We start from the raw sequence: 20,377 nt of genomic DNA, 5'->3' as shown, positions 1-20,377 counted from the left end.
AATTTGATTGTATTTTTCTCCTACTAACATAAGTATTCAATATGAAAAAAAGAGTATATTCTGTAAGAATCGGGTGGAGGATGTTATTTTGTTGGTTAAATTACTTCTGATCACTGATGGCCAGTTACTCACTTGTGATGAAGTCCTCTCCAGATTCAAGATGCCTGTGGGCTAAAAAGAATATGATACAGTAGCCTTTTTTCACGCTGTGCCTGAAAATATGCTGCAAATCTTCAAAAACTGAAACCACATAGCTGAGTTAATGATATTATATTTGACAAAACTGATAGGCCTATATATCAAAGAAAGAAATTGCTCAAATAAATGAATCAGGAATCTCATTACTCAGTCATATGCAAGGTTTTGAACTGGAAACAGATGTTGTAAATTAGTGATAAATCAGGGAAATAAAAGAGGTATTCTATAAAATGATATATCACATTTACCCTGTAAATATAAATATTTGATTTTGATATTGATAGTACGTAGCATGGTAGCACTGTTGCCTTGCAGCTAGAAGCTCCTGTCTTCTAGTGCCAGCCTGGGGTCAATCTACATAGAGATTGCGTTTTTCCCTGTGCATGCCAATGAGCGCTGCAAAAGAGCAAAACAGGTGGAGAAACACACCTCGACACAGGAACTCGACTTAACACAAGATCTGTTCTCTCAGGACAAATATGTCTCCTTTGTTTTGACCAAAACAGTCAGCTATAAATTATGTTGCAATTTCAGTTGTTTCTAATATGAGCTGCATCTTGCTGTCTCCTATCAAAATAATATTTGATCAATATGAGAAAGAATATGTCAAGAAGCTTTGAACAAAGCACTAACATTGAAGATTATGTGAAAAGTGTTTATTACTATTATTATTATTTGGATTTTTACTAAAATAAATCTCATTTACTTTTTTGTTTTACACTGCTACCAACAGATGGCGCCAATGTCTTTTGAATTCTAACGAAAGTAATACAGGCTGTGTTTCCCCAAATGACCTGTTAAAGGTTTTTTAATCTCTTTAATGGAACAAAAACACTACATTTTTAACTGTATTCTTGCTTCATGTGAGTTGTAGGTTAATCCCCCCCGTAGTTTGTCGGATAAACCTTAAGACAGGAACGGTGATTAGATCTGTGTGAAAGATTGACCTGCGTGTGTGCATCTCAGAATCCAAATGAGAACTCTGCAGGACTATTGTCTAGTTCAGACAATACAAGAAGTTAACAGCTTTTTTAGTAAATTTGCACACTTATATGCAAAAAATGAAGCACGTGGTGTTTTTTTGTTTTGTTTTTTGTAAGTCTAAATCCTCTTTGTTCTCTTCTTTTGTTCATCCAAAAATAAATTAAGCAGAGGCATGGTGAAAGGTAAGGTAATGTTAATAAAATAAAATAAAAACTTGACTTACTCATAAGCATGGTAGTGTAAAGTAAAATAAATTACAAGTTGCACCACAGTATATCGCATTATTTCAACAAAGATTTAGAATATAAATCCATTTCTGATCTGACTGCTTTTACTTCAAACAGAAAACAAACAATTGTTCCTCTTGCGACTTAAGAAACATATATTTTAGTTTATGTTTAATGTATGTTTAATATATAAAAACATACTTTTTTTTACTACATGTATTTATTATTTGGATTTTGAGATTAAAATGTGTGGTTACCTTCTTTCAGCCAGCTGACCGTGAGTGCCCAGCAGCATGTGAGGTAGGGGCACTGCTGCATTACTTTAGGCTCTATTCTCTTGGAGGAAAATCATTAAAATGCAATAAATTCATGGTTTTGAAACCATAACATACAGTATGATGATTGATGACAAAGTTGAAAAGACAGAAACGAACGAAAGGAAATACATTTTTGTTTCTTATCAGCTTTAGAGGAGGATTTTCAGATTACTGCCAGTCGATAAATGTGCTGTAAGAAATCTCTTTGCAGATTAAGAAAAGACAACTTTTCAGACTGGGGCAGTGGGTGGGTGAGAGGGTAGTGGGGAGTGAATCATAGCAGCTTTTTACTCAGTAAAACTGTAATTCTTAGAGGAACAGAGCCAACAAGCACATTGTAAACTATACAAAACTATAAAAACAAAAACATTCATATCATAAAATAGCAAGAAGAACACTAAATGAGAAAAACTTGTGTGAAAGGATTGCCGGGAGAGGGTCTCTTCCCTGTAAAAAGGATGTTGCAAAATTTTAAACTTAGAAATTAGACCAGAGTGAAACAAGAAGGCCCCATGGGAAGTCTGAGAAAGCTGCCGAGGCCCAAAACTCCAGTGGGAGAATGTGTCAACAGGACACTCCACAGATTTAGTTTTCATGGAAGAGTAGCAGGAAGAAAATCTTTACTGAAAGAACCAAAAGAAGTTTTATTTAGAGTTTGTCACCAAGCTTATGTTGTTCATCAACTTGAGCAATAATTGGACTGAATGGCCCAGTCAAAGTCCAGACCTAAATGCGAATGAGAATCTGACCTTCTCTATCTAATCTGACTGAACTTTAGATATATTGTGAAAACTGTTTTATCTCTAGACATGCAAAGCTGAAAGAAGCCCACCCTGGCAGAGCGCTAATTGCAGCGACATGTTCAGCAAAGAAATGACTCAGGCAGGCCTGAGCGCAAAGCCAAGCCACACTTTTCAAATGGACAATCTTTGTGTTTTTCCAAACGCATTGAAGTTTGCAGCTGGAGCGTGACGGAATGTGAACAACTGAAATGATTGTGGATTTTGTTTATTTCCAGCTGCTTAATTCACAGGACTCAATGTGAGGTCAAATCTGTCAAAGTGCCCCTATCATTATCCTTTTCATGTTGATCGTTGGTAATCAAAGGTCTGTTAGACACATTTTTGGTAGTTTAATTAATTAACTTTACGTTCGGTCTAAAACGTTCTACTTTAGCTCTAGTCCTCTTGCTGGTTATTCAGTTGTTTAATTGAGCTAAGCTGTAAGTAGCACATGAAGACTAAACCTGTTTCTAGGAATGATAATGGCATAACTGGCATATTTGGTAGTCCAGGAGCAGTTTTGTCTGAGCAAGCATTCCTCTTTTGTGGAAGAGTCTTTGGTAAGATGTCTTAGCAGATCTTAACCCCCAACACCTAAGAGGCACGTTTCCTCTAAAATGAAGGGCATGACTTCAGTGCGCCTCTTCTCTAATGGCCGCTGTCAAGAGTTGACTATGTTCGGGGAATGGGAGACAACCTTTGCAGATACCATTATGAAGGAACGTGGTACATAACTTCGGTCAACCTTTCCAGTTCCATCTGCAAAACATGTAACCCCAGACCAATATACCGCCACCACCATGCATCCCTGTGGGCATCCTTCTTTTTTGTTGCTGTAACGTTGTTTACGGGTCAAACACGCCTTCTGGAAATGTGAAAAAATGACATCTCTGAAGGCTTCCCTCTTGGTCTTATTTGCTGTCATGGGGTCCTTTTTTTTTGGGAGGGGTTGAAAAAATCCCTGAGCATTAGAACATAATAAGGAATCTGTCTGAAACAAACAAACAAAAAAAAAAAACCTTTGTTGAAATTTATTACGGACTGGATTGGTCCTCTGCTGAAAACACTATATTACATCCAACATCTCATATATTCTTACTTTCAGGTTGTCATGCCTTTTTTAGCGGCGGTGTCATTCATCTCTTGTCAAATGAGCGGTGAAATACGTCCCGATGACATATTGTTAATTTTAAAGCGTAGCCTTTTGTTACACAGAGGGTGCGCTGTAACGTGAAAGAGAGGATTACCTCATTATGCTGCCTTTGTTAATCTTTGCTTGTTCCCACTGACCAAACCGGTTCCGATGTGCCCTTCCAGCATGCCCCGTTGAATTAAAAGTTGAAGAGCAGCACAGATGTGAAGAGTATGTTGCTGCCTCAGCCTTTGCGCCACTGACGCCCTAAGGACTTCTGTAGAGGACTTATTTTTGTTGAGGCGAAGACGTACAGGGCATCTGAAAAGTAACTGGCTGCACAGGTGTGTACACCCTTAATCTGATATGTTGTTGAAACATCTCCTACTGTAGTTATTGCATTTTGTCTTCTTGCTATTATTCATGGTAAATCCAGAGTGCAAATAGGCATTTGCTAGCTTTCACTTGTATAGCTAAAAGCTTTAAAAGGATCCTACTGGTCTGAAGTATCAGTCAAGGCAAGGGGACTGAATACATGGCAAAGTGAGAACAGTCATACAATTTGGGAGGAAAACAGGTGATACCAAGACTACAGTGAACTGGATGTTTATCTGAGAGGGCTGGATTTTCTTCTACTTGTGACAGCAACCTTCTGTATTTTTCCATACACCTGGACTGAGGATGGACAGTCCAGGGTTGGTCTGATGAAGCCAAACTTGTTTTTGTTTGCGGTTCCAAAAGGTTGGTGTTTGTCCCTCAAAACAACGCTGTGCGTCATCAAAAGAATGGCCTCAGTAAAAGTTGGTGGTGGCTGCATCATGCTCTGGGGTTACTTTTTATGGCGGGATCTTGGGTTCCCTCCATAAAAAGTCAAGTGCCGCTATGACAAGGCAATGATTCCAGGGACGCATCCAGATTAAAAGGGGAATGGCTTCCCCTGCAGAGACGGAAAGGTCTTGAGGGCCTAACAAACGTGTTCATGGTCACTTTAGCCTTTTCATACTTTATGTTACCACAACCAACTTCTATGTGTTTTATTAGGATGCACATACAAAATAGCTTATGGCGGTGAAAAAGAAAATTAGTTTTAAATGTTTTCTAAACATGAAAATCCAAAAAAGCTTGAGATGTTTTTGTATTCTGCTCCTTTCACGTTCTCGCAGAACGTGAAAGGAGCATACGCTGCGCTGACTCTGTGGATTTCATAAAACTCCAAAGACAAACACCAGCACAAGGAAGGCCTACCTTAACCGCCGCTCACTGTTAAAACATCACAAAAGACTTCAAACAGCTTGTAGTGAGTGCTTTTGCACTCTTTGTCCAGACTCTTAACCCTTTGTTTGGAAAATCTACTTTTATCTGAAAAGAGAAATTTGGAACACGGAGGAACAATCCAGTATTTTTCTTCTTAAAATGCTTTTGATGTAGCCTTTGATTCAGGTGTGGCTTAGCTCAAGCAATGGGGCAGTGGTAGCCCATGTCTTGGATACATCTGTGTGTGGTGACTCTTGAAAGTGTATCGCAGCTGCTCTACATTTTCTGAGTGCTCCCAAATATTTTGAATCAACATTGCTCCCCAGTCCTCTCAAGGCTTCAGTTGTCACTTGTGCTTTTGGCATGTTTTCCACCCCCACGTTTTCCTTCCACTTAACTTTCCATTGCTATACTTGGATACAGCATTCTATAAGCAGCCAGCTTCTTTAGCAGTGAACTTTTGTGACACACTTTCCTTGCACGTGGATTATTACATTTAATTTAAAATACAAATATTACATTGAAATTAGGCGTTTTTATCCTTTTTTGGGGTTCAGAAACCGGGAACTAGATTTTTGCATTTAGTTTGATGTTCTTTAATATTTAAAATAATTACCACATAAACCCTCTGGCAATGACAGCATAGCAAATATTAATATATCTAAGAATTTGGGAACGTTAGGGAACGTCTGGCGGAGTCCCCTGTGAGGCGGAGCTTTAACTCCTACCTCCGGGAGAACTTTAAACACGTCCCGAGGGAGGCGGGGGACATTGAGTCTGAATGGACCATGTTCCGCGCCTCTATTGTTGAGGCGGCTAGTTGGAGCTGTGGCCGCAAGGTTGTCGGTGCATGTCGTGGCGGCAACCCTCGAACCCGCTGGTGGACACCAGCGGTGAGGGAAGCCGTCAAGCTGAAGAAGGAGTCCTACCGGGCTTTTTTGGCCTGTGGGACTCCGGAAGCAGCTGATGTGTACCGGCAGTCGAAGCGGCAGGCGGCTCGGCTGGTCGCCGAGGCAAAAACTCGGGCGTGGGAAGAGTTCGGAGAGGCCATGGAGAAAGACTTCCGTACGGCTTCGAAGCGATTCTGGTCCACCATCCGGCGTCTCAGGAGGGGGAAGCAGTGCAGTACCAACACTGTTTATAGTGGGGGTGGTGTGCTGCTGACCTCGACTCGGGACGTCGTGCGTCGGTGGGCGGAATACTTCGAAGACCTCCTTAATCCCACCAACACGTCTTCCATTGAGGAAGCAGAGCCTGAGGACTCTGGGTCGGGTTCTCCCATCTCTGGTGCTGAGGTTGCCGAGGTTGTTAAAAAGCTCCTCGGTGGCAAGGCTCCAGGGGTGGATGAGATTCGCCCTGAGTACCTTAAGGCTCTGGATGTTGTGGGGCTGTGTTGGTTAACGCGGCTCTGCAACATTGCGTGGACATCGGGGGCAGTTCCCCTGGATTGGCAGACTGGGGTGGTGGTTCCCCTATTTAAAAAGGGGGACCGGAGGGTGTGTTCCAACTACAGAGGAATCACACTCTTAAGCCTCCCTGGTAAGGTCTATTCAGGGGTTCTGGAAAGGAGGGTCCGTCGGATAGTCGAATCTCTGATTCAGGAAGAGCAGTGTGGTTTTCGTCCTGGCCGTGGAACACTGGACCAGCTCTATACCCTCAGCAGGATTCTTGAGGGGGCATGGGAGTTTGCCCAACCAGTCTACATGTGCTTTGTGGATCTGGAGAAGGCATTTGACCGTGTCCCCCGGGGGATCCTGTGGGGGGTACTCCGGGAGTATGGAGTACCGGACCCTTTAATAAGGGCTGTCAGGTCTCTGTACGACCGGTGTCAGAGTCTGGTCCGCATTGCCGGCAGTAAGTCGGACTCGTTTCCGGTGAGAGTTGGACTCCGCCAAGGCTGCCCTTTGTCACCGATTCTGTTCATAACTTTTATGGACAGAATTTCTAGGCGCAGCCAAGGTGTTGAGGGGATCCGCTTTGGTGGCCTTAGGATTGCGTCTCTGCTATTCGCGGATGACGTGGTCCTATTGGCTTCATCAGGGCGTGATCTACAGCTCTCACTGGAGCGGTTCGCAGCCGAGTGCGAAGCGGCCGGGATGAAAATCAGTGCCTCCAAATCCGAGACCATGGTCTTGAACCGGTAAAGGGTAGAGTGCCTCCTCCAGGTTGGGGAGGATGTCCTGCCCCTAGTGGAGGAGTTCAAGTATCTTGGGGTCTTGTTCACGAATGGGGTGAAGATGGAGCGGGAGATCGACAGGCGGATTGGTGCAGCGTCTGCTGTGAAGCGGGCGCTGTACCGATCCGTTGTGGTGAAGAGAGAGCTGAGCCAAAAGGCGAAGCTCTCGATTTACCGGTCGATCTACGTTCCTACCCTCATCCATGGTCACGAGCTTTGGGTCGTGACCGAAAGAACGAGATCCCGGATACAAGCGGCTGAAATGAGTTTTCTCCGTAGTGTGTCTGGGCTCTCCCTTAGAGATAGGGTGAGGAGCTCAGTCATCCGGGGAGGACTCAGAGTAGAGCCGCTGCTCCTCCACGTCGAGAGGAGCCAGTTGAGGTGGCTCGGGCATCTGGTCAGGATGCCTCCTGGACGCCTCCCTGGAGAGGTGTTCCGGGCACGTCCCTCCGGGAGGAGACCCAGGGGAAGACCCAGGACACGCTGGAGGGACTATGTCTCCCGGCTGGCCTGGGAACGCCTTGGGATTCCTCCTGAGGAGCTGGCCCAAGTGGCTGGGGAGAGGGACGTCTGGGCCTCCCTACTGAAGCTGCTACCCCCGCGACCCGACCCCGGATAAGCGGAAGACAACGGACGGACGGAAGAATTTGGTTCCCTGAAAAAAGGGTATTTAAAAAATTTTGATCACATTGTGAAATCAAACATGAAAACAATTTCACCCTCAGTGACGTCACCAGGTGAAGCATATCCTTTGCAAGCACAAGATGAGGTGCAGATGGTTTCAGAATATAAGAGAATAGGCCAATTTTCAGCACTATGACTGTGGGTTTATGATTTTTATCATGCAAATTCAAATAGAACACATTTTTATTTATTTTAATTATGTACTATTTCAAATTGATAATTCATATTTTTAAAATAAAGATCAAATGACCTTGTTTGAATTATTTCTTTACCGGTTTATGATGAGGTAATCCAACTGCCAAATGAATACGCAGCTGCTCTACTTGGACATGACAGCAAACAGTTTTTGTTCTGTTTTGTGTACAAACCGACGCATCAGTACTAAGCGTGACACCACAGCCGGCGCTCTCTGACTGGATGATATTTACAACATTGCTGAGGTCTGAAAACAGAATCAGAGGCCGCGGTAAGAACCAAATATTGTCATTAAGCAAGAGTAGCATTACTACAACATTTTAGCAGAATTTAATGTTTGACCATAACATCTGATCTGATTTATACAAAATGATTTAAGGGGACTGAAATATAAAAGCAGTGGAAGAATATGAAGTTATGTGCAAATTGTAGTAAAGAATGAAAAAAAAGTTAAAAAATAAGTGAGATCATCCATCCCTCCATCCAGCCATCCATCTCCACTTCCTGGACATAAGCAATGTCTTTGTGGAGCCAATGGGCGAGCAGAGGCTGGGCACCCTGGACAGCTCATGCATGCATACGCATATATATATTTAAACATTTGTGTGTGTTTGTGTGTGTGTGTGTGTGTGTGTGTGTGTGTGTCTGTCTGTCTGTCTGTGTGTCTGTCTGTCTGTCTGTCTGTCTGTCTGTCTGTCTGTCTGTCTGTCTATCTATCTATCTATCTATCTATCTATCTATCTATCTATCTATCTATCTATATAGATAGATGTATATATCAATGATAAACATTATAGGGATGTTATATACGATTAACTGTGTAGTCACCTGATTTCTAAAGGGTACAGCTGGCTCAGCAGATAGAAAATAGCCTCAGAACAATGAAACTTGTGTTACAAACAAGAAGTCTCCCTTTAAGACGAACTGTAACTGCGTGTCTGTGTCTGATGCATTTTTTTAAACATGCGTGTTCTTCATTTAGTGAAATGATCAGAGAAGGGGATGCTGCAAGCCCGCGACTCGATGCAATCTACATTCCCTTAACTTGTTTCTGACCTATTTGAGCAATAAACTGTAACTGCAATGTTTAATAACTATAGGATCTGTCTACATGATCGGATTGAAAGTATTTTTTTTAAATGCAAATGGAATTTGTTAAAAAGAGGCGCTATTTAGTTCGTGGGGGAGGAGGAGGGGGGAGTAGTAGGCTAGGAGTAGGACATAAAATTTTTATTTTGCCTAAAAAAAATAAAAGTGAGCTGCAGTTAAAACTATCTGGGAGGGTTATTATTTCCAAAAAAAAAAAAAAAAAAGCGACTTCATATCCACCTCTGAACATAACTGACGAGGTTTATATAAGAGCAGACAAAACAAGCGGAGTAGAACTGGGTGACAGACGTCATGTGACGGGACTGTGGGAGTCCTCCTGCGGCGGCCCGGTGACGGACGGGACCGACAGACAGAGAGGGAGAGAGAGAGAGAGGGAGAGAGACACAGAGAGAGAGAGAGAGGGGGGGGGGGGGGGGGGGGGGCTGGACCAGAGAGAACACCAGCAAACCCTGTACGGCGACACCTGCAGACCGAACTCCCTGCGCTGACTTGAGCTTTTTTTTCTCCCAGGAACAAAAGCCTCGGATGAGACCGAGGCAGCTTGGAGCGGGATAAGGGCGTGGAAGTTGTGGGAATGTACCGAGAGGCAAGAGGCTGACAGAGCTGACAGAAAGTTGTGCGACAGACAGATCGGGCCGGACAAAGTCGGAGACGGACGGGCAGCAGGTAATGGCAGACTGACTCATCCTCACTGAGGGGGTGCAAACAATGCTGATTTGTACAGCTTTACAGCCAGGAAGCTGCGCGTTTTTGTGTCATAATGTGAATTAACTGTATAGCCAGCGCTTGTTTAGTCGATCTATTTAAAATGGTGCGTTCACAGGTAAAAAAAAAAAAATGGAGCTGGGTTTGCTCCCTCTCCTACTTCTCTCACAAGCCACTCTTTGTTGTGATCCTGCACACATCGTTAGTTTGTTCTTGTGCATTTAGTTAGAGGGCTGCTGCATGCGTGGCTTTCACTTCTCAATGAGGGCAGCAGACGTCATTTGCTGTAATTCTCAATGCCGCTGATGCGCTACAGGCTCTATTGTCTGAACAGCCGCCGTCTGAAGATATTTTAAAACTTCAAGTCGGATCTTCCCGTGAAAATCCATCAGACTTACTTTAGGCATACGTTGCTAATCTGATCCGTTCATTGTCAGTTTTTTCTATTTAAACTGCTTTTCAGTTGAAAACAAGTTTTAAAGATACCCCCCATTATATATTTTATTCTAACAAATGTACAGTAACAATAAAAAACAACAGCAACAACCCTGCTGGGTAATGAAGTATTGATTTCCGCTGCATGACTGAACCAAAAACAAAGTTTTAAAAAAAGCCCACTGAAAAACAAACTCCCTTATTCTGTTTTGAGTCTATTGGTGTCAGTGACATCACAAGAGGCAGAGGGATTGACCTATCACCTGGCATTAGTAAGCCCTATTGGAGAAGAGCACGTTTTGAAAGATTTTAACATGGATTCTGTTCTTTCCCAGTCCGCCGTGCAGGCAGAACTCCGAAAATACTGCTTCTGGCAGCGCTTTGTTTTTGTCAAGTTTACCTGAAATTCACGTAATGTTCTCACTATATAGTTAAAATCTTGACAACAAAGAGGAAATCATAGCAAGAAAAATACAAATAGAGACTCTGAAAAGAACTTTAATCAGTTGCCTTATGTGATGTGACCAGAGGCACTTGTGCTGGTAGGTCTTGTGTGTGTGTGTGTGTGTGTGTGTGTGTGTGTGTGTGTGTGTGTGTGAGTTTAGCCATTATTACAAAACAATTGGAATATTAAACAAACATCAGGAACAACTGATCTGAATGTATTTTTCTGCAGCTGTGAAAATATGCTTAGATTTTGACTGATTTTCACAGAAAAGCCTCTCAGGTTTCATCAGGACAAAAAGCTATACCCTCCCAAAAACAGGTTTCAATGTGTACACGCCTCTGGGGACATCACATAACGGCAGAGTTGGTCCAAGGCATAAGACAACTGACAGCCCCCCCCCCCCCCCACACACACACACACACACAAACAATATATAGATAATATTTAAAAGGATTTCAAATTATATCAATTATAAAACTGAGCTTATTAATGATTACAAAGAACTGTTCTAGAGTCAATCACATATAGGAACACATTCATAATTTCAGGTTGTTAGTTTAATAATTTTTGCTGCTTGTGTTGGGACTGGAGCCACATTTTATGGAGAAGGTAATTGCAAAGTCAGTAAAAAAAAAAAAAAAAAAAAAAAAAAAAGAATTAGAACTTTCCTTGCAGACAAAATGCAGTCGGCACTGAAATCTATACTCTGGGCACCAGACAGACTTAATGAGTCAGATCCCACCTGTAAGCCGTACCCTGCATGCATCTGTCGAACGCCGTCTCCATCTTTCCAGTCAACACCAGAGGGAAGAAATAAGGAAAATCCCAAAACTTGAAAGTCAAAAACAAAAAAAAACAAAAAAAGGAAAAAAAGTTGGTTGTGTGAGCTCAAGATCCTGGTGTATGTATTTCCCCTGTCCTGACAGGTCATTTAACATAGCGATGACACAAAATGAATATAGCAGTAATAAATTTCACAAGTAGCAAATATACATGAAACCTAATCATAGGGAGCGCTTCCAATGGGAATATAAACAGATTCTATCACTATCACAGTCCTTAGCCACGAAATCGATGATCAACTGCGACGCTAATGCAACTCAGATCTCTCTCAAAATCTGCATAAAGTCAGTCATCCGTCATAGTCTTCATCGGTGCCTGCTGATCATCGATTCTTGTCCGACATGTGATGTCAGCGACAGGGCTAGCAGCTTTTCTCCTCAGTCTATTGAGAAATGGTGCAGACGTGTTTGTATCGTCACTGTACATTTGGTAGTGGTAAAAAAAAATACATTAGTGGATAGCATGTTTAAAATAACATCTGTCGTTGGTCGTTGACATTCTAAAGTAGTGCCAACAACTGTTTGCAAGCCTGCATGTGACCGTACGGTTCACGGTCAACCAGGAAGAAAGCCCTGACACATTAACATCATTTGTTTTTAATGATCCCGTTAGTGCTCATTAGTTCTGTGTTCGTTACCTCCTCGCATTGCGCATCTGCGTGTCAAATGAGCGGCACATTAAGGTACAACTGCATCAGGCAACCGCTTTGAAGCTCCTTCTTTTCATGCAGAGTGGCAGCTTGTCATGTGAGAGGAATTATACTATCCAACCGTGCTTCACCTGACCAAAAACTCCAAAGAACTGCAGGGCGTGCTCGCTTATGTCAAAAAAAAAAAACATTTGCATGGCATTCTTAGACGTCAGAGACTCTCGCCGAATGCTTTCTGACAACATGCAATCTCCTAGTACTTGTAATCTCTTTTCCCACGCTCTGATCAGGGGAGCATGGCCCTAAGCCAGGTCAGGTTTCGGAGTTACTGTTAGCTCAGGGTCAGGACAGCGACTCTCACCAATTCTTTGCACAATGAATGAGAATGCGTGTAAAGCTCGTCTTTACAGCTCATCCTCTAAGGTGATGTTTGTCTTGTTTTGGTTACCTGATCGCATGGTTGTTTGACGTTATTATAGCTGTTGGTGAACTCTAAGATCAGAGGCAGACAGCTCTGTATTGTTTGAATGGGTGCATTCAGGTCATGCCTTTAAAGCTTTTGTAAAGAAAAGCAGACTGGAGCGTTCGCAGTTGTTAGCCTAACGGGGCGGAGCCTGCCAACCTGCGCCAATGTTTACGCTACAATAGCCGACGTGCACTCACCTCCAGTCACAATAGTCTCAGCCACTGATATGTGTGGGGTTAAAAACACAGACGCCCACGCCTGTGGTGTCTCCTCTTGGAAATCCTGTACACCTTTAGGACATTTTATAGTGTGCAAACCTGGTAGAGACCTTATTGTTGGATAACACTTTAGGATGTTGTTTCCCAGATTTTCCAGCTTTAGACCTGCAAAATAACAGTGGAATAAACTCCAAATATGCATTGAGCTTAGAAGCATTGTGACCAGGTTATTAATTAAGGGTATAAAGACAACACAGATTCAAAATCAGAATCAACTTTATTTGCCAAGTTTGTGGGTACAAACAAGGAATTTGACTTTGGATTCCACCGCTTGCATCATGTAAAAAAAAAAAAAAAAAAAACAGGCAGACTAGCACAGCAAGTACTGCAGTAAACTACATCTATAACAGAAAAACATTATTCAGGGAAAAGGTAAGAACAGGGACATCATGTACAGGAGAGTCTTTTTTTCTCTCTCTCTCAGCATATTAGCTGGCCACCCTGACTGTAAGGTGTTCATCACAGACACAGCCTGGGGGTAGAAACTGGCTCTGGCTCTGTGGCTCATTTTAGCCGTCTGTGCTCTGTAGGACCGACCTGAAGCTCTGAATAACCTGGAATCATTTAAGCTGCAGTTTTACTGGCACTGGACCTGTATGGATGGGAGGTCAGTCCTGATGATCCTGCATCCTGATGATGCATTTCTAATTGTTCGTTGCAGTTTGGACCTGTCAGGTTTTGTGGATGAACTGAATGATTGTGGATGAGGTCAAGACAGGCTGAATGATGGCCGTGTAGAAGATGATCTGTAGCTCCCGCAGAATGTTGCACTTCTTAAGTTGCCGCAGGACGTACTGTCCCGGCTGGGCCCTCTTGCGGATGGTGTCGCTGTGTGAGGACCATCTCAGAGTGGGTGGTTCCTCAGAACCGGAAGTGATCCACGGTAGACACAGTGTTGTTGAGGAGTGTGAGGAGGAGGAAGAGTGAGGGGGGGGGGTATCTCCTGAAGTCCACCGTCATCTCCACAGTGTTTAGCGGGTTTAGCTCCAGGTGGTTCTGGGTGCACCGGGGGACCAGCCCATCCAACTCCTGTCTTTATGCAGACTCACCACCGTCCTGGATCAGCCCAATGACAACGGTGTCATCTGCAAACTTCATGATTTTCACAGCTGGGTCCACAGATGTGCAGTTAGTTTATAGAGAGAAGAGGAGAGGGGAGAGAACACACTCCTGGGGGGGCACCAGTGTTGATTGTTCTTGGGCGGGAGAAGATGCTCCTCAGCCTCACCTGCTGCTGGCGGTCAGTCCGGAAGCTGGCTAGCCACTGACAGGTGGGGGGGCGGCACTGGGAGCAAGGCGAGCTTCTGATGGAGGGCATCAGTCTACAAGCAGAACCCTGGCATATGTTCCTGGATAATCAAGGTGGTCTAGGATGAAATGTAGACCCAGGTTGACAGCAAACTGCCTCCTGTGATGTCTTTCAGAGGCTTCAGCGCCAGGTGCTCAAAGGATTTCATGACAACAGATGTCCCGGCAATATAGTCATTTAATCCTGTGATGGTCTGTTTCTTGGGGGCAGGGTTGATTGGTAGAGCGTTTTAAACAGGTGTGAACTTCACAACACTAGAGACTTCTTAAACAGGTGAAGACAGGGGTCAGTTGGTCAGGTCATGTTTTGAAGCAGAGGCGAAAGACGCCCTTGGGGCCCAGTGCTTTTATAAAGCTTTTTTTCATTTTTGTCACATTACAATGCCGTGTGCCTAAAAAGTGTTAAGCTTGACTCACAGGCCAGGCAAGGGGACCATTGACCAGACAAGCAGCCAAGGAGGATATTGTAACTCTGGAGGAATTGCAGAGGATCAAAGCTCAGTTGTGGGAATCTGCTGAACCGACCCAAACGCAAATCAGACCAGTTGCTCTGTGTTTGTTTATGAAGCAAAGTGTTTGCTTCTGTGCTTTTTTGTCTCTCTTGTTGTGTCTCTGCTCTGTCTTCTGTAACCACCAGTCGGTTGAGGCAGATGACCGTTCGTACTGAGCCCGGTTCTGCCGGAGGTTTTTCCTTCCCGTTAATGTGGAGTTTTTCTTCCCACTGTCGTTTCATGCTTGCTCAGTATGAGGGATTGCAGCAAAGCCATGTACAATGCAGACGACTCTCCCTGTGGCTCTACGCTTCCCCAGGAGTGAATGCTGCTTAATGCAATCAACTGGTTCCCTTATATAGAACATTTTTGACCAATATGATTGATGATTGATAATATGATTGAACTTGACTTTGTAAAGTGCCTTGAGATGACATGTTTCATGATTTGGCGCAATATAAATAAAATTGAATTGAATTGAATTGAATTCACCTCTCTCAGATAAACATGTCAGTTATATAGAAAGTCACTGTTTGAGAAGGTACAATATTTGAGGAGACTAACTTTAGGTTTTTTTTAAGGGTTTTGGAGCCAAACCTAGATTAGCTGTTTGAGGAAGTGATAATGTATTTACATTCACTCTGTGGACGGACTTTCACTTGATTATCACAAAGACACAAGGAGAGACGACAATCCATGCTCTCACAAAACACCAACATATAGTCTAAGTCAGCTTGTATCCACTTGGTCTGGTTAAACAAAACCTGTTCAGTTGAAGTCAGCATTCATTTAGGTTTGGAGCTTCAATTATCTTCTGAACTTTACTCGGGTATACACTTACTGAAAATAAGGAACACGATGTGACTAATGATATACTTATGTCCTACACAGGTTAGAGTAACATTTGAGCTTTAGACACGCTATGTGATGTTTTGCTTGTCTCTTTACCACTGATTCCATGTCGGGTAAAGTCTGTGCCAATCTCCAGTAGTTAGTGTGAAATTGGGTGAGGACTGAAGTCTCCAAATGTGTGAGGCAAACTGAGTTAACCCAACATCAGTCGCAGTCGGGTAGTGTTAGCTGGCTGTTGGCAACAACTGCAAACACGTGTTGTCAACAGCCAATGAAAGAGAGAGGCTGGGACACAACATCAGCTGTGAACCAACTTTTGAGAAAAAACTTTATTTGTACCTATACAACATCATAAACATAAAGACGAAACTAACTAATTTCAATCATGCAGAGGAGAAAAACAAAATAAATAAAAGGCAAACAGAAATACTTGGAGATCCCAGAATAAAATTCAGAAAATAAAGAAGGGTGTTGATAAAACAAACCAGAACATTTCAAATATTGGACTTAATCTTGAAAAATGGCTCTTACATTAAACTATAATTAGCATTTCTGGAAAAAGAAAACAACTGTAAATGTAGTTATTTATCCATCACAATCAGAATCATAATGGGCATTTTTTCCAAGTAGTGTTTTCTGCATATGAGGAATTTCCTTTGGGGACAAGGTGCTACATATGGATAAACATACCGTGGACGCAGACACACGTGCAGTCCCTTAAGAGAAGGAATATTGCAGCCAAACACCTTCTCTGCTGAGCGAAGGATTCGCTGCAGCCTGTCTTTGTCCCATCCATCCATTATCTGTACCCATATCTGTGCAGAGTGGCAGGGAGCTTCAGTGGTGTAGTCATTTATAGTTAATCCAAAATGTTTTCTTCATGCAATTTTCTCTTACCTTTATCTATACAGGTTATGTCATTGAAACCTAAGATCTCCTTTACAAGAGAGGCTTTTTACGATCTGTTAAGATAGAAATAATACACTTTTTTCAAAATATTGCCAAGTCATTCCAAAATTTACTATTAACTTCACATAAAAATGAATAAATGTTCCAAACTCTCACCGTGGGCATAGAAAGCACACACTCAGCGCTATACAAACCGCATTTTCATTTGAGAAATTCTCATTGGAGTTAAACAAAATATTCTTTCTAATGGTATCACTTTCAGTTTGGGGGGAGAGTGGAACAGAAAATGGTCTGTCCAGACTAAGGATAGCTTCTATTACTGCCACCTACTGATGTGTTTGTTTAACCTTTGAGATGCTGCCCTCGCAGGTTAGATGTGTGTAGTTGCCTTCAGTTGGTTTGAACAATCACACCGCCTGTGACCCTGAGCACGTGCAGTTGTTAAGTGTGCGATCCTGAGTCTTTCAGTCGTGAAACAAAATCCAGTCTGTTGGTGTGAGCCGACATCAAAAAACCTTTCTGACATTTCTGACGACTGTGAAAGTCGTGTAGTGTGTCCCCAGCTTTACCGTAAAAAACAACACAGCGCAAACTCTTGAATGAATATTTCAGAGACAAATATTTAGTGCATAGTTGATCATAAAACACAGGAAGACACGACAGTGCAAAGTTAGACAAAAGTTGTGTAAAAAGCCTGAAAGCACTGAAGTATTGGGTAAAAAATTCAACCTTTATAACACTATTATAACCACTATTTAAACTGGGAAATACCAAGGAACATTGCAATTGGGTAATCCAGATGGGTTTGTGTTCATAAGTCAGGAAATGGGTACAAAAAGCAGCAACCTAAACTTACCCACATCTGCTGTCAGAGGAATAATCGGTAAAAGTTTAGAATAGGCGGGCCTTTGGCAAATAAAGCTGGATGAGAGGCCATATGCATCTTGCCATCACTGCAGCAAACACTCGTGTCAAGCAGATGTTTTAGGAGGCATGCCAGGAGAAGATGGGCTCTTTGGCGCCAACACTCCTTTTTAAGTCTGGTAGGAAATACAACATAAATAAGTGGAAAAGCACCTCATGCTCGCTTTGAACCTTGTTATAGGGTATGGCCCCATGTCTGATCAAAAAGATAAGGCCATATCTACACAGGAATGGTTCGCCAGATGCAAAATCCACCTCATCCCATGGCCGTATTGGTCCCCACACCTGAATCCTGCACAACGCCTGCGGGGTGAACTTAGGAGAAAACTGACCCTCACATCATAGTTTGACACTAAACACGCAACCATCCATTATAGATCACATTACACAGGTCATCCTGGCCAGATCACAGCACTCGACAAAGCATGCTGGGTAATTATGGAGCCCAAGGGGTGTGGTTCACAACTCACAGCATTGACCTGGACACCTCATGAGACGTGTGTTGAATTTCCTGAGGGGTAATCCTCAAACATTATTGTCCTGATACTCATGAACGCTTTTCAGATCTATGCAGTGCTTTGCCCACGAGTAAAGTTGTGCACCATCCTCAATGTTTTATGATCTGTATCAGATTCTGCTGAGCAGCATACTTCTCAGCTCAGACAGTCTCTGGAAGATCTTGAGGTGCCCCTGCTCTCAGTGCAGACCATGGACTACTGCTGCTTCTACAAAACTGTTCTCACCTTGTATCAAACTGCTACTTCACACTCATCCAGCAATACCGAATTATCCCTCACAGTTCATAGTGCTTGCAGGTATGTGACCACCTCCCATGGTGGATCGGGGAAGTAAATGGTGACTTCAAACCCCGCATCCGGTACCCTACAGCTAGTCACCAGGCATAAAGAGACAAACGGAAAAGATCTGAAAGGAGCTCTGGATAGCACCAAGGTATCTTGAGGATCTAGAGAGACTGGGAATACATTTAATTTGTTTCAAATACATTTAGTATAGTATGTATATACCGAATGTATTTACCGCTAATTCACGACACAATTAAAAAAGGAAAAAAGTTAATCCAGATGAATCAAACATACAGATTCCAAGTCAATGACATGGGTTCCAATTAACCCTAGTTATCAAAGAACAGTCAAGTCCAGGTTATGATTCAAACTGGTCAAAATGTTTTCTGTCTAAGGAAACCCAGCAGATAGCATTGAGTCATCGACTTGCAGCATTCACTCCTCCTGGTTGAGCACGTAGTGATAGTGGACAGTTGCTTAGATTGTGTCGTTGACTTTGCAGCAATCCCTCATACCGAGCATGCATGTGGCGAGAGTAGAGAAGAACATTCCGTTTTGGCAAGAAGAAACCTCCAGCAGAACCAAAAACAGGTTCAGTGTGAATGGCTACGACCAAGTTTTGAGAAGGCAGAGCAGAGAAAAAGAATACAGCAGCAGCAGCAGCAGTACTGATCCAGGAGTACTTTCTTTGTGAGAGAGAAAAAAATGAATAATGTTAGTACTAGCTCCTTTAGTGGCTTCGTCTAGGAGAGAAACTACCTCAGATGAGCTCTGAGGTAGTTTCTAGTTCTTGACCTGAAAGCTAGTCCAAAGGAATTTGGGTTGTCTAAGGTGTGCCAAAGCATAGGGTATTTTCTAAAAAATATGCAGTATTTCCTTAAGGTATTTTTTTCCTCCTCTTCATAGTGAACTCTATCAACAAAACATCAAACTATATGATGTTGCACATAATGAGCTAGTTAGAATTAGACCCTAAAAGTGTTTCTATTTGAATAAAATCCAGTTTGTTCTGTTTATACCCTGCAGAATAACTCCAGTGTTTTTATTTCTGCCTGTGTGACGCATGTTAACAGCTGGACAACAGCAGACGAACATTACAGATTGTCATGCATTAGCCCCGTGAACAGAGCTGGTTTATAACATACAGGTGAAAACAAATACAAAAAGCTAAACTAATTAGCTTCTAATCTGCAGATAAGTGTCAGCTGATGGCGGTGCGGCGCAGCTTCGAAGTCATGCACAACACAGAGTGAGAGTGAAGTAATGACGGCGTACGTGTGAGCGTCAAGCGGTGGACGTTAATGCCATGCATTCCCTGAAGCATGGTTTTTGAAAAATAATTAAGAGGAGCTTGACTTTGCTTCAATATGACTTTTTTATGCTACTCTGTGTTTCTACCTCATGAACGCAACAGCCTTGTAAATCAAAAAGAGAGCTGCTTGATATTAGAAAAACCTGCAATTTGAAATTTTGTGTTAAATACTGCAGCGACAATTACCAATTATGGGTGGATTTCAAGTTAATCTTTTGAGATCTTGCAAAAGTTGTACCAGATCCAGGTTACTTTGAGATTCCTCAAAAGATCCCTGCAAGCATCCTGCTGCAGACACCAGTGAGGATCTCATGGTCTTATTCTTATTATGTGATAATTATGGTAGGGAAGAACATTTAGTAAGATTCTGAAGTTTCTTCTGCAAAATAATGCAATGTTGTGTTATTATTTAATTTTTTTGCAAACATCTAGCTTTAGAAAATCAAATGAATCTACACTTGAAACATGTTAGAGTAAAGAATGGAGGGAAAACTTTTCTTTTGCCAGAGCTCTCAAAAGTTTTGCAAAAAAACATCTGCAAGATATTGATGTTTTTTATGTTTTTTTTTTTTAAATGAATTTCACATTTGCAGAAAGAATTTAGCTAAATTTGGGATCTTGCGAAACTTTTTCCAGATCTCACAAAAGCTACAGAGAATTTCTCTCAAAATTTACCAGATTTCATAAAAGTAACTCAGGGTGAAGCACTTTTCTCCCTTTCTTTTTCCTTGAGTCTATTTAAATGGGCCAAAAATAAACAGCGCAAGCAGAATGGTCCTTGTTTTGCCGACATTTCGTATATGATTAAAGTTGTTAAATGTTAAACTGATCAAATAACATCAAATTGTTATTTTAGGATTTATTCTTATATCAAGGCCTAGTTTTTTTTTTTTTT

The 20,377-nt window shown here is 42.4% G+C and overlaps 1 protein-coding gene across 7 annotated transcripts in view; it reads left to right on the top strand.

Annotated features, from left to right (window-relative positions):
* Window positions 1–9,709: 9,709 nt before the first annotated feature.
* The window catches only part of arhgef28a (Rho guanine nucleotide exchange factor (GEF) 28a), an 83,617-nt gene continuing 72,949 nt past the window's right edge, over window positions 9,710–20,377 (top strand). For all 7 annotated transcript variants that reach the window (XM_036140409.1, XM_021321056.2, XM_021321045.2 and 4 more), the window contains exon 1: window positions 9,710–9,725. The gene's annotated coding sequence lies outside the window, so the exon portion shown is untranslated. The remainder of the gene's footprint in view (window positions 9,726–20,377) is intronic.

The sequence above is a fragment of the Fundulus heteroclitus genome, chromosome 8 (assembly GCF_011125445.2).
Source record: "Fundulus heteroclitus isolate FHET01 chromosome 8, MU-UCD_Fhet_4.1, whole genome shotgun sequence".
In the NCBI taxonomy this organism is placed as follows: Eukaryota; Metazoa; Chordata; class Actinopteri; order Cyprinodontiformes; family Fundulidae; genus Fundulus; species Fundulus heteroclitus.
This window is presented reverse-complemented; position numbering and strand designations above follow the sequence as displayed.